This window comes from Herpailurus yagouaroundi, unplaced genomic scaffold (genome assembly GCF_014898765.1).
Source record: "Herpailurus yagouaroundi ecotype Mexico unplaced genomic scaffold, PumYag 186, whole genome shotgun sequence".
In the NCBI taxonomy this organism is placed as follows: Eukaryota; Metazoa; Chordata; class Mammalia; order Carnivora; family Felidae; genus Herpailurus; species Herpailurus yagouaroundi.
This window is the reverse complement of record NW_024412417.1, coordinates 38646062-38660899: the sequence shown is the minus strand read 5'-3', so window position 1 is coordinate 38660899 and position 14838 is coordinate 38646062. Positions and strand designations below refer to the sequence as shown.

General features: G+C 45.8%; 1 pseudogene; it reads left to right on the top strand.

The window, feature by feature from the left end:
- Window positions 1–1661: 1661 nt before the first annotated feature.
- LOC121043080 (peptidyl-prolyl cis-trans isomerase A-like) lies at window positions 1662–2309 on the top strand (annotated as a pseudogene).
- Window positions 2310–14838: the final 12529 nt, after the last annotated feature.

The following is a 14838-nucleotide window of genomic DNA, read 5'->3' as shown; positions in this document are numbered from 1 at the left end:
CTCTCCCTACCCCTCCCCAGCTTGTGCTGTTTTTGTCTTTCTCAAAATAAATAAGTAAACTTTTTTTTTTTATTTGAGGGGGAAAAGGATAAATACCTATACTACAGGGTTGTCTTAGTCTGTTTGGGCCACTATAACAAAATACCATACACCATATGCCTTATAAACAATATCATGGAGGTTGAAGTCCAAGATCAGTGCCAGCGTGGTTGGGTGAAGGCTCTTTTCTGATTGGAGACTTCTCATTGTGCCCTTGTGTGGCAGAAGGGGAAAGGGGGCTCTCTGGGGACTCTTTTATAAGGGAACTAATCTTGTTCATGAGGCCCCTGCCCTCATGAGTTCATCATTTCCTGAAGTTTCCACCTCATAATACCACCACATTGGGCGTTAGCATTTCAATTTATGAATTTAAGGTGGGGAGGGGGCTCATAAACATTCAGACCATAGCCAGCCAGGGTGAAAGTTGGTTTTTTTTATGATTTACGATCTAAAAAAACTGTAAATTTCTTAATGGAAGATACTCTGCTGATATTCTTATATTCCAAAGTATCTAATATGCTTCTGGTACATATAGCTGCTTAATTTAAACAATTTTGTGGTTTAACGAAATAGGCATAAGACTCCATAATTTCCACACACACACACACACACACACACACACACACACACAAAACAATGTTATAAGAAGATGTTCTGTTTCTACCTCTAACTAGTTTCCTAATCTTGGGAAAGTCACTTAATCTTTGAAGCCATGGCATCTTTTCGTAAACCAAGGAGAAAGCATTCCAATGCCCAACTAGAGTATATTGTGAAGAGTGCTGAGGTCACGTATGTGCAAATGCTTTGGAGAGCACGACGCAAATGACTTTTCCTTTGATTTAACTCATTGCAAGGGAGACAGGAATAAGTGAGGCAAACTAGATTAGGAGCTTCACTGGCTAGGAGAGGGCGTAGTGACGAATTTCAGCTGGGAGCATTGAAGGGTTGTGGGTAAAGAGTCAAACAAGCTGGGAAGGAGTTGCTTAAAGGAAAGGAGGCCAAGGCCAGAGTTACAGAGAGCTGCGTCCTTGCAAGGCGAGCTCCCACTTCAGGAACTTATTTCTGACCTCCTCTTCTCCCCGGAGCTTGGAAGAGATGTGATCTCAGGGAACATGCTCAAAATGACTGCAACCATTTGGAACGCTTTGTAATCACGAGAGAGAGAACACCACACAGATGAAAAGCAGGAGACAAGGGAGGTTTTGAGATGAGCAGGCTTCTTACAAACCATCTTTCTTTTTTAATTTTGGTGATTGGTGCGGTGGGGAGGGGGGTTCTTTTCCTAACCGAACCAAACTAGTTTCTATCCAGCTGTTGGGAAACTAGCAGATGTGTGCACACACATCTAACCAATCTGTGCACTTCAAGATGAATAAGAATACCTTGGGGAACTCATTTAAGGAGAAAAAAAAAATGGATTCCTAGGCTACATCCCCAGGGCCACTGATGCAGAGCTTACCTAGAGTTGGACACACAAGCAGGTGCTCCAGATGTAGGCAGTTCATTCTCACCAAGGAAAGATCGAAGATCAGGTCCGTGCCAAAGCTGAGAGCACAGTATTTTGCACTCAAAGCAGCTCCAACATTGCTCAGACTCCCCTCCAAGAACAGCAGATTGGGGATATGGACAGAGTGGGAGATTTGGAATCCACATTGGATTTTCCAGATTGCCTTATTTTAGTCTTTGCATTTTCTTCTGCTCAGAAGCAAGAGTTTAGAAAACCAGACCTTGGCCTTGCATACCCTGCTGCCCCAGAGCCACCCACACGGTGCCCAGCCGTGGTCAACCCCACCCTGTTCTTCGACATCACCGAGGACGGCAAGCCCTTGGGCCACGTCTCCTGTGAGCTGTCTGCAGAGTTCCAAAGACAGCAGAAAAAAAATTCATGCTCTGAGCACTGGGGAGAAAGAATCTGGTTATAAAGTTTCTTGCTTTCACAGGATTATTCCAGGATTCACATACCCAAGTGGTAACTTCACACGCCATAATGGCACTGGTGGTAAACCCATCTCTGGGGAGAAATCTGAGATGAGAATTTCATCCTGAAGTATAGGGGTCCTGGCACCTTGTCCATGGTAAATGCTGGGTCTCACACAAATGGTTCCCAGTTTGTCATCTGCACTGCCAAGACGGACTGGTTGGATGGCAAGGAGGTGGTCTTTGGCTAGGTGACAGAGGGCATCGATATTGTGACAGCCATGGAGTGCCCTGGATCCAGGAATGACAAGACCAGTAAGAAGATCACCATTGCTGACTGTGGACAAATCTAATAAGTTTGACTTGTGTTTTCTCTCAACGATCAGATCATTCCTTCTGTAGCGCGGGGGAGCACCCCTTCACCCCCCATCTGCTAGGAATATCCTGTCCTCTTTGTGCCTCACTGCAGTCCTATGGGTTCCGTGGTTTCCTCGCTCCTCTCCAAGTCTAGCTGGATTGCAGAGTTGGGTTTATGGCTCTCAAATAAAAACTAAACAACAAAACCAGATCTCATTAGCCAATGTTTACTTTAACCTTAGTTAAGACCTGGCCACTGTACCACCCAGTCCAGGAAACAATGCCATGGTGGACTTTCGAAAACAAGCTGAGGACAGAGTTTTGTTTTAATACCAAGCCAAATTCGCTATGCAACACTCTCTTTTGTGATTCAACGCCCCCCCCCCAAAAGAGAGGAAGAAACAATCAAGAACTAAACAAATAAAATGAAAATTACCTCCCTTTTATACTTTGGTGATGAAAAATGTTTCAAAGCCCTCGGAACGCTCAGAGAAATGATAATTACCTTCTGTTTTCCTGGGGTAAGCACGGGGACATTGGGATTGTAATAGTCTCCTCCGAGTTGTATAAACAGCAGCGTAAGCAATAAAAGTTGCTGAACATCTGGGCTCTGTCTACCCTTTAAAGGGTTGGTGAACATCAGATAAAGAAGACGTTAGATGTTTTTATTTCAAGCCTTAGGGCAGTAGCATGGGCCCATAATGAAGTTATTTCGAGTTTGAATTTCTGGAAGTCACCTGTGAAAACTACTCTCAAAGCAGCCCATGGCCTAAAGTGAAGGATGTATCCAACTAAATCACATCTTTCCAGGGAAAACTAATTTCTTGGTTCAAGCTCTCTTTACTCTGCTTGTCCTTGTGGAGACAACACTAATACCTGGGAACATTTGCCTTGGGCCAAGGAGCTGGGAATTGTACAAGTAATTCCATGCGCCCTACGAACATGTGGGGCTAAAATTACTATATTTTATAGATGAGAGAACCGAGACTCAAAGGGGCAACATAACTTGCTTAATAGCAAAGAGGTAGCAAATTGTAAGGGAGTGCTGAATTGCCTGATTCATGCCCCAACTGCAAAATTCCACTTCCTCGTCGCTCTGCTGGGAAGTCTTTATAACCCTGCCCGCCTCAATCTGAGAGGACAGGGCTTTTGTCCCCCCATTGCGGCATGTGTGCAACTAACAGGGGCCACAGTCTGGAAGATGTTGTAATTTGGGATTCATTTAACTGTCCCTACCAGTGGGCTGTACATTGGAGAGAAGGAAGCACATCCGATGACATAACTTCTGGCAAAAGACATAACAGAGTACAGGTTCTGTTTCCAACATTTACTACCGATGCTTACCAGGGACAAGTTTTTGTCTGCTGGTGTCTTATAGTTTTGACCCACAGTTGTCTCATCTGTAAACGGGGATAATAATCCTGCCTCTAAAGTCACTGTATGGTTTAAGTGAAGACATGTGAATGCATCTAGAATACACCTGCTACTTTGCACATGTTCCACAAGTAGTTTCCCACCTACTTTCCTTTTTTAATTTTTTTTTTTTTTTTTTGAGACAGGGAGAGACAGAGCATGAACGGGGGAGGGGCAGAGAGAGAGGGAGACACAGAATCCGAAGCAGGCTCCAGGCTCTGAGCGGTCGGCACAGAGCCCGACGCGGGGCTCGAACTCACGGACCGCGAGATCGTGACCTGAGCTGAAGCCGGACGCTTAACCGACTGCGCCACCCAGGCGCCCCTCCCACCTACTTTCCTTATGGCCATAGTGTCGGGCATGCTAGGGCCACTGAGGACACTGAAATACAGTATAGTCTGATAAGAAGCTTGTCATTCATTCATTCATTCACACACTGAATAAATATTTACTGAGTTCTGTATGTGCCAGGCACTTTTGCAGGTGCTGCGCAGGGAACAAAGATAAAGACAGACAAAAAACCCTGCCCTCATGAGATCCACATCCTTTCAGGAGAAGACAGACAATATACCAAAACAAGTATAATATGCTGCAATACCATAATAAGCAGAGAATTACAAATGAGGAGTTCTGGGGACACAGTGGCCATTTTGTTTTGTTTCATTTTTTGTCATCATTTAATTTTAGTCCAAGTATAGTTAACAGACGGTGTTGTATGAGTTTCAGGTGTACAATATAAAGATTCAATTCAAAGTCCATATACCATCCAGGGCTCATCATGACAAGTGCTCTCCTTAATCCTCACCACTTATTTCGGAGGGTGGCTATTTTGAATAAGCTAATCGGGGAAGGGCTCAGTGACAGGCTGACATCTGGACAGAGACCTCAAGGTGTTGAGGGAGCAAACCCTGCATATTCCAGGCGGGGGGGGGGGTGTCTAGGGAGAAGGAAGAGCAGCAGTAAAGGCTTGGAGAAAAGTTTTCCTGGTGTGCTAGTGCACGGGTGAGAGGGCTGAAGACTGGGTCACCGTGGCGTCAGATTATACACCTAATCTTGGCACGGGGTGGGGGATGGCTCAAGATATGAGGATCGTGGGGCGCCTGGGTGGCTCAGTCGGTTAAGAGTCCGACTGCGGCTCAGGTCACGATCTCACGGTTCTTGGGTGCGAGCCCCGCGTCGGGCTCTGTGCTGACAGCTCAGAGCCTGGAGCCTGCTTCAGATTCGGTGTCTCCCTCTCTCTCTGCCCCTCCCCCGCTCCTGCTCTGTCTGTCTCTCTCTCAAAGATAAATAAACATTAAGACATTAAAAAAAAAAAAAAAAGCATATGAGGATCCTAGGTTTCACACCAAGCAAGGTAGCAGCATAAGCGAAAATACTAGTTAAATCCTGTAAAAAAAATCCTGAATAGGAATTAAGAGACCCTACGACTGTGTAGTTATGATCTTGGAAAGGTCACTTTCCCTCTCTGGACTTCAGTGTCCTCTTCTTTAAAATAAGCAATTGCACAAAAACATCTCCAAGTTCCCCTCAAACTCTGCACTTCTAGAACTCAATACCTTCCAACTCAGACAGAGGGGGAAACCAGGCAAGAGAGAGGCCAAACGTTAGGGAAAGCGTCCGCAAATGTTTTTGCAGTTTGTTACAAATAGATAAGTAGACTTCAAGCTCTGAAAACAAATTAATACCCATCCCTCATCCCTAGATCCAACCACTACCTCAGGGATCTCAGAAAATTAAAACCAATACGTGCTTCCCTTGGATTTATTTTTAATTTCTGAATGCAAACATTGGAAAGGAGAGGATGAAAAACGCAGCAACAATCTGTAAATCAAAATCCCTGTCAGGGCGCCCGGGCGGCTCAGTCAGTTAAGCATCCGACTCCAGCTCAGGCCATGATCTCGTGGTCCGTGGGTTCGAGCCCCGCGTCGGGCTCTGTGCTGACAGCTCGGAGTCTGGAGGCTGCTTCAGATTCTGCGTCTCCCTCTCTCTCTGGCCCTCCCCCACTCACTCTGTGTGTGTGTCTCTCTCTCTCAAAAATAAAGAAACGTTAAGATTTTTTTTTTTTAAATCCCTGTCTCTAGCAGGATGTGGAAGAACAAATAATGATATGCTCTGACGGCTGGTATGAGACAGGTAGATTGACAGATGGGTCCATGTCTCTACAGACAGTTTCTGACTTACGATGTTTCTATTTAGGACTTTTAACTTTATGATAGTGCAAAAGAGATAGCCATTCAGCAGAAGCCATGCGTCAAAATGTGAATTTGGATCCTTTCCGGGCTGGCAACAGGCAGTAAAGTCCTCTCTCGTGATGCTGGCCAGCCTCAGGGAGCCACAGCCCCCAATCAGCCAGCTATCATGACTATAAATAACTGATACACTTAGAACCATTCCGTTTGTCACTTTCGGCACGGTGCTCGATAAATTACAGGAGACAGTCAACACCTTATTATCAAATAAGCTTTGTGTTGAATGATTTTGCCCACCTGTAGGCTAATCTAAGTGTTCTGAGCGTGTTTAAGTTAGGCTAAGTTAGGCTCTGATATTTGGTAGGTTAGGCGTATCACATGCATTTGGGATCTAGGATATTTTCAACTTATGATGGGCTTGTTGGAACACAGCCCCATAGTCAGTCAAGGAAAGTCTGTATATAGAATGTGTGCGTTTGCATGTGAATTGTGCTACCCCAAGTTTTCCCATATTTGTGCTGATTTCCTTAGTGTCCAGCTTAGCTGTTAAAAAGACTAATTGTTCCTGCAGACGCTTCTATTATTACACATACTGTGACCTATCGAATGAACATTATCGCTTTGACGCCAATTAGACTCCGCCCATGCGTGCTTACCTCTTAATAGCAGAGCTTACCTATCTCGCTAGGTAACGTGAGGTGCAAGCCACGTGCCTGAGCATTGCAAAAACACAGACATACGTGCCTACGTGACTTTCTAGAAGAAAGTCACGTTCATCTGCCTGGAAGTTGCTATGGTACAAGGCCCGCGGGTAACTCTAAAGTCAAAAACCCCTGATGGCTGAAATAGAAGGCAGTGAACGGGTATTTCTTGAGCACATCTCAAGTGTTAGGTACTTGGTTCTACATTGTTGCGTTAAAACTTTAAAAAAGATCTGGATGCTCTTCCTGGACTGAAGAAGGGCATTCCAATCCATAAGCACGTGTAAAAACCTCGCATCTGCCAAGACTAAGTGAAATAAGATAGTAAAGTGCCTGGTCCATAAAAGGAGCTCCATACATACAACATCCACGGAAGCAGCCATTGTCTTTTATAGCCATTGAGCCCAAATCTTGTTTTAACACTATGATTTTCACCACATGTTCTCCGGAAGCCATTTGACACATTCCAAACCATCCTTCAATAACACAGATAACTGGTGTTCTCAACCCGGAGGGCTGCTCTCCCAGTTCGGACCATTTGGCTGTGGTCAGAAAGTTTGCGTCCATGAAGGGGGGCGGTACCATTATTTGGCACCAAAAGGAAAAATCCCGGGTGGGATTAATGAGTTTCAGTTACCATCTGGATGGCCGACTCCCAAATCCTTGCTTCAGTCCAGACCTCCATTCCACATTCTAGTAAATACCAACTACCTCCTTGACATTTACCTATGAGAACCCCCAGGTCCTTCACCTGGATCATGCCCAAAATGCAGCCATTCCCACCCCCCTTGCCCACCACATTGAGTTGAACTCTGTCTCCCCACCATCCCACCTGATAGATGATACATTCACTCCCCTGCTTGCCTCAGTTACAAGCTTACAGTCTGAGTAAGACACTAGAAGTCAGAAAGGTCTAGATGCTTCCAATGTCACCTTCAACAAATATCTGTTAAGCACAAGTTGTGTTTCGGGAAGTGAGAAGTGGTGAGGAAAGTATTCATGGATATGCCAAAATGAGGTTAAAGATAAGGAATGCACTGCTCAAGGATTGGGGACCTCAGGGGACACAATGGAATGCTTCCAAGAATTGAGTTGGGAAGTGGTAGGGGAGGGTAAAATATCACACCCATCAGCAAGGGGATAGGAGTTCAGAGTATGGCGGAGAAGATAGGCTTGGACTTCTACAAGGGCAGAAGTAGGCAGGAGAATGAGTTCTGAGCATCTCATGGAGGACAGTGTCCAGCCGTCCTCCAGCTCCCAGGCCTAGAGATCTCATCTAGAAGCTTCTCAAGAGAAGCAAGCCTGCATCCTGCCTGGCTACACTCTCAGGCAACTCTCTGGGGCAATTGTCATCAAATCTGCCTCCCACAACTTCCAAATATCTCCACTTCTCTCCAGGACAACTACTCTACTCCAGATCATATCAGCACTTGTCTGTGAATGGGGGTTCAGGGCAGGCTGCCCCCAAATATGCCACTTTGGCATATTGATCATCTTGAATTACAGTGACTTAAGAAACAGCCAGCATAAGAAGGACAACTGTCCCTCCTTTGTCCCCCTGAAAGCAGGAAATGAGTCTCCCATGTGAAAGATGCCCTCTGGGTATCAGGAGAGAGACAGACGCCCTTATCATCACAGACAGGGGATTTAGGGCCAAGAAGACTGTGAAAACAAGCCTTGTTACTTCTTCACTAATTTGCTACTCCAAGCCCAAACTCCTCTGTCCCGTCAATTCTTCACAAATGTATCGTTTCTCTAAAAGGTATAAAAACTGCCTGCTTCGGTCACTTCTTTGAGTCTCGGGTCTCTGTTACCTCCTGTCTGTATATTTGCATTCCAGTAACTCTCATGCGTCTGTGCTCATTTGAGATCTTCTTTACTCGGCCTTTGTTTTACTCCCTTTTACTCATCCTTCAAGTGTCCACTGTGACACCATTTCTTCCAAAAAGCATCACTTGTACGTGGCATGCTGTTTACCTCATCACAGTAATTGTCGTTCTGTATTCTAATTGCCTGTATATCTCTTCTTACCTACAATTGCCTAGTGAGAACATTAACATTCTTGATGCCTAAAAAATGTCTTCTTCACCACTGAATGCCTGACCCCTTACTCATGGCATGGTGACATCAGAGGTGCTCAATAGCTATTTGTTATATTAGTTTAATGAATGATGGCCTGGGGCTGTCCCTGGTGGCCACGAAGGTGGCACTGGAGGTTATACTAATATGGAAATTACCTAAATCTTGCTTTAATCCTGGCTTCTTTATCCATAACCTGAATGGATTTGGTTAAGGGCTGAGCGTCAGTGTCCTTGTCTTTGACAAGGACACGACATGTACTCAGTAGGGTCATCGTGAAGATTTAATGAGATAATATATATGAGGCATCTTGCAAATAAGCATTGCCCAAAATCAGGCAGAGATTTTTAGATTTTATGATATCTTTTCACAAGATCTTTCCACATTTATTTTCCTCTTAAAGATCACTCTTGCTTTTTCTTACAGCCAGATTTCCCCCCCAAATAACCATTTGAATCGGAGTCCTGGGGAGGTGGAAAATGGGTGGTAGGTGTGCTTTGCTCCTGGCGTAGAGAGTCCTGATACTCAATAAAGTTAACTTTCTCTTGCCTCTTGAAATAGTTGTCATTGGAATTCCTGTTGCCCTCCCCAAACTCAAGCTACTTTGTTCCTCCTGGTTGTAGGAAAGTGCTCTGGATCCAGGGAAATGCCTGTGGCATCACTGTCATATTAGGAGGCTTAGGACAATGACATATGACATATGGAGTCAAGCAGACTCTGCCAGATTGATGAAGGGGAAGCCTCTTCTTAACACTGAGGGCATTTTGTCTGGCCGTCCCTCAGGGCTGGTTTCAAGGGCACCATAAAGACAGGACAGAGGCAACCAGACAAATGGCTTTGGACAGAGAGGGCAGTCTTCCCTAGTATGGATATAACAAGCACAGAACGTGGAATCAGAAGCACTGGGTCAGTGGAGAAAGGCAGAGCAGTGGATTCTGAATCATCCTGAATATGTGGCATTTATGGGAGCCATCGGCCATTTTTAATAAGGAAGATACAAACCCAGTAGAGGCCATGGGAAGTACGGATTAAGGGATAGTATCTAGAAGCAGTTGGGCAACACGTCTTGATATAAGGCAACAAATGATTGAGTTTGGTAGAGAGTGAGGAGGGAAAGCAGGGCTGGATAGGAGAGAGAGGACACAGAAGGAATCAGTAGAGCCTGAAAACCGATTCAAGGTTGAGTTTAAAGAAATGAATCCTCTCCAACTAGAAGAAAAATGGAACCAGAGCACAAGGAAGATGAAGGTCAGAAGACACATCTGTTCCTGTCACTACACCAGGAAGGTGCTGTGAGGCTGACAACTGATGGACGGGAGGTGCTTCCGTCTGCCTGGGTGGCGGAGGAGTCACATGGGACTGTGTCCATGCGATGTCACAGCATCTGGTCAGTCTGCTCTAAAATTCAGTCCGATGCTCGGTTTCACCCCCTGTGGAAGGAAGAGGCTGACAGAATGAGCTGCGCTTCCTCACGGTGTCTCCTGGCCCAGACTTACTTGGCCTGGCTACCGGAAAATGATAAACTGAGTCACGACCGTGACGGCACATGGTCCCAGGGCAGCCCAGAGCATGCCCGTTTCTTAGCATCTGGACTGGACTTTATTTATGTGTATTGAAGGCTCTCAGGCTGGGGTGGGGAAGGAAGTTGGGAAAAGAAAAGCGGAAAATCCAAGAACCTGAAAGGTAAAATCCATTGCACTCCCGGCAGCAATGGGTCTATTTTTACATCCGCCACATGGGGCAGAGGGCTTATGTTGTCATTTCAAACACCGCTTCGTCTTGACCAAGGCAGGATTGTGTGTGACAGCACTGAAATCAGAACATTTCTCCAGGCAGCGTAGCTGGAGGCCTTCTAATTGCTCTGGGTATCCGAAGTTACAAGGACCATCCCAGCTCGTCCCCTGCCTGGGAAAGAGAGATCATTAGTTCCCTAGACAGAAAACACTGAGGTTGCAAAAAGTGAATGAAACGCCCTACCAAACAATGCTCTCGTTGTGAGACGGTTTGCTCATGTTACAAAGGGGCTCGGGTCAGCCATCAGAGATACTAGAATGGTCTATATGTTTTTTAAGTGTCAACAGAAACTGGGATCCAAGAAAGACAAAGAGAAATGGGTAAGACTAATGTCTCGGGCATAGAGAACGGATTCTAAAAATAACAATCACTGCTCCGTATGCATTTCATCTATCTCTCGATCCCCAGTGCCTGGTACCATGTCTGGGACGTTAATAAGTTTTGGTTATGACTGAATGGGTTAATAAAGTAATATTATCCGATGTTATTCCCCCACCCGGATGCGCTTCTCCCATGTTTCTAGAATATTCTTCCTCATATTTTTGGTCATATCACAAATCACATAGGAAATATCACTCCCTGGGAGAAAAATCCTTTCTGTCAACCAAAATAGAAAGCATCTGTCCATCATTACCTTTAACACAGCATTGTATTCCTGGAGCCACCAGCAAGAGGGTTGTGTTTTCTCGGTTCTCTTGCCTGGCTCTGAGTAAGCTGAAGTTAGAAACCATTTCTTATTCTCTCTCTCTCTCTCTCTCTCTCTCTCTCTCTCTCTTTAGATTGTCTGGTATAGTTTGGCACACAGTAGGTTCATAATACATTTGGGTTGACAAACTGCTCCAAGAGACATTAGAGAAAAAAAACCCTGTCAGGGCTTAATAACAGACAGAATCCAGGGACACGAGAGAGGGAAAGGTCAATGATAAATAATCCCCGACAGTCGTTTCTTCTGCCTGCAACACAACATTTCTTTTCTTGACATCAGTAAGTGGTCCACGCATTCCTTCCAAGCCCGATACAATCTGTCAGCCGCCATTCCTGCAGGAAGGCTCTCTGCCACGAAGTCGCAAATAAAAGATAAAAATGTGAATGATGCTTTCTATGTGGCAGTGGCCTTTTTTCTAATTTTCCGCAATTGTTTCCAAAGCCCAAGTTTGTGTGTGGTCTTCTGGAGGAGACCGGCTTTGCTGTCGTGATGAACTGGAACAAAGCTCTGAATACCTTCCCCAAAGGGGATCCTTCCACGCAGCCAATTAGAGTCCGTTCTAGGCTTCGCTGTTTCCTCCTAAGTCACTGTATATTTTTTGAAGTTTATGTGCCGTCGATTAGATGGATTACCACTCCTCTTCCATAAAGCAAGTGAATCAAGGGACATATTTTTCTTGGCACTTTTCCCTAAGAACAATCAGTCACACTCATGGCCTCGCTTTTTGTTTTCCAGGGGATGACCCCTAACTCTGCCTGGATCCTCAAGTCTTTGGGTTCCTCACTGGCACATTCAATTCCACACCTAAAATCTAACAAAATCTCCTCCCTTTACCCTGCAAAACCAGCTTCCCGTGTGGACCCCCTTATCCTCGGGTATAATGCGAGCTGTCTCCAGTCACCCAGGCTCAAAGCCAGAGTCATCCCCTATCAGAGTGAGCTTTCTTTCTTTTTTTTTTTTTTTTTAACACTTATTTATTATTGAGAGACAGAGAGACAGAGAGACATAGAGCGTGAGCGGGGGAGGGGTAGAGAGACAGGGAGACACAGAATCAGAAGCAGGTTCCAGGCTCTGAGCCATCAGCACAGACCCCAACACGGGGCTCGAACCCACAAACTGCGAGATCATGACCTGAGCCGAAGTCGGTCGCCCAACCAACTGAGCCACCCAGACGTCCCTCAGAGGGAGCTTTCTAATGGATTTCCTTGTCACTCGTCCCTTGCACATCGCCTCCAGAATTACAGTCACGAAGATCCATTTCTCCTACTATAAATTCTCAACTACTCAGTCTGGCTTTCAAATCTCTGCAAAATTGACTCTTAATTACCACTCCAGGAAACTGGTTGAGAAGTCCCCTAAGAATATTCTACTGAGTCACTATTTTCTGTTCCCAAAACAGACCCCAACCCTCAGACACTATCCTCAGCCTTGCCATCCTGGATTAAATTGTCTTTATGTCTCTAGTTCTAGTCCCAGCGCCTGGGTTACTGAAGGACTTGAACCTGATGCCTCTGCAAGTTTGTCCATTTGGTCTGATTCCACTTAGAGCCCGGATACTGGTCGTTTGTGTTTGCCTTGACTCTACACGCAGAAGCTCTCAGGCCAACCTAAGTCCACTTCCAGCCCTCAGCGGATTCCCAGGACCCGGAGCAAGGCGCATGGCCCGGGGTCACTGTTTGCCTGGATAGGAAGTCCAGAAACAAGCCAGGGCAGCCTGGCATCTAAAGATGAAAGTGGGATCATAAAATGAAAAGAGAGAAGCACATCGGAAGATGAAAAGACATGAGAGTTCTCAGACGTGTTGTTCCATTAGGGTGAATGAATGGGCACTCTTTCAGTCACAGTTGATAGAGCTCTAACTCAAAGCAGCTTGAGCCATAAAAAGGAAAGAGTTAGGTCGTGTCGCTTAAAATTCCAGGAATGTATTTGGCTCCGAGTTTGGTTGAATACAAGGTGCATATACTATCCTTCGACGTCTTTCTCTGTCCGTAGTTACGCTCTGCTTTCCGTCGTGCTCTCCCAGCCGGACTTCCTCCTTGCGTGAGCAGGCTCTAAGTTCCTATCCTACCAGCTCAGCGACCCTAGAGAAGAGTACTTTCGTAGCAGTCGCACCAAGTGTCGGGATGGTTTCCCAATGAGATGGCTGAGGCCCCAGCCCCGTCCCTGAATGAACCACTGCCCCTGGAGAGAAGAAACAGCACTAGGAAAGTCAGGACACTGTTCGAAGGGGAAAACGCAAGATGCTGGATAGCAAAACCAATGTCCAGCATGATAGATAAGAGCAGTTGGACGGCTCAGGACAACAGGTACATCGGAGGCCTGAATCTTGGGGATTGGGGGTAGTTCTGATCTCTTAGAGATCCCATGCTTGGTCTCTCTCTTATACTTTGGTACATGTGACAAGGGTCATGGGTGATGGTGAACCAGAGAAATACACCTTCCCCATCCGGATAGATGGAGCAGGTGCACATGCACACACACATACACACACATCTGCTTCTCAGAGGAGCTACATCCTATTTAGATGGATTATTCGGAGGAAAATCCATGCACCTGTGCAAAGGCCACCTGTCTGGGGCTCCCCATAGGACACTCTATTTTAGTCCAGGTGGAAGGATAGGAGAGTGAGATATGGTTATAAAGGGAACATTTCAGAGAACTTTAAAAGGCAAAAAACTCTCCAACCCAGATTGTTACAACATGCCCACCAATTTACCCCATGCAATTTGCTTACCTTTCAACAGACAGAGGATCTTTAGGGAGTATTTTTCACTGTGGCACCTTCCGTCTAGGTATGACCCCTCACTAACCACAGTTCAAAGCCTTTCCCTGCTCGGTGCCAGGGAATCCAGGGATCCCCCGTCCCTGATCTAAGCCCCAGGTTAAACATGTTCCAACACATTCCAACATGTTTCTCCAAGGCTCAGCTCAAATTCCAGTCTCTGTCACAAACGTTCCCACTACCTTTATTTTGATTTTATTATTTTTTTAATGTTCATTCATTTTTGAGAGAGAGAGAGAGAGGGAGACACAGAGTGAGCGGTGGAGGGAGGGAGAGACAGGGAGACACAGAATCCGAAGCAGGCTCCAGGCTCCGAGCTGTCAGCACAGAGCCCGACGCGGGGCTCGAACTCACAAACCCCAAGATCATGACCTGAGCCGTATCGTCGGACGCTTCATGGACTGAGCCAGCCAGACACCCCTACCCTTATTTTAAATTAGTCTCTCTCTCTCTCTCTCTCTCTCTCTCTCTCTCAAACTCCGCGGGTGTTGTTTATTCCCCCATGACAGCACTTATCACAGTTTGCTTTTGAATTAACGTTATTTATGTATGTGTCTGTCTTCACTGATAGACTGTGAGCTTTCAGCAGGCCTGGAATAGCTCTCATCCGTCTCTATATCCCCCCCCACACACACACAATGTCAAGTGCCACCCTTTGCACTGAGCAGATCCCCAACAACTGTTCGCCAGGTTGCTGCAACCAATCACGTTAGCTCCTGGCACAATATTTTTCAAAGGCCTCGCCTTAACTACAGCACCGCTTCTAACTTTCTAAAAATCCACGTTCCCTTTGCGAGCTAAAAATCTCATGCCTTCTGTTGTGATTGGAGGGGTCCGGTAAATAATCCCTTCTCTGCTCCA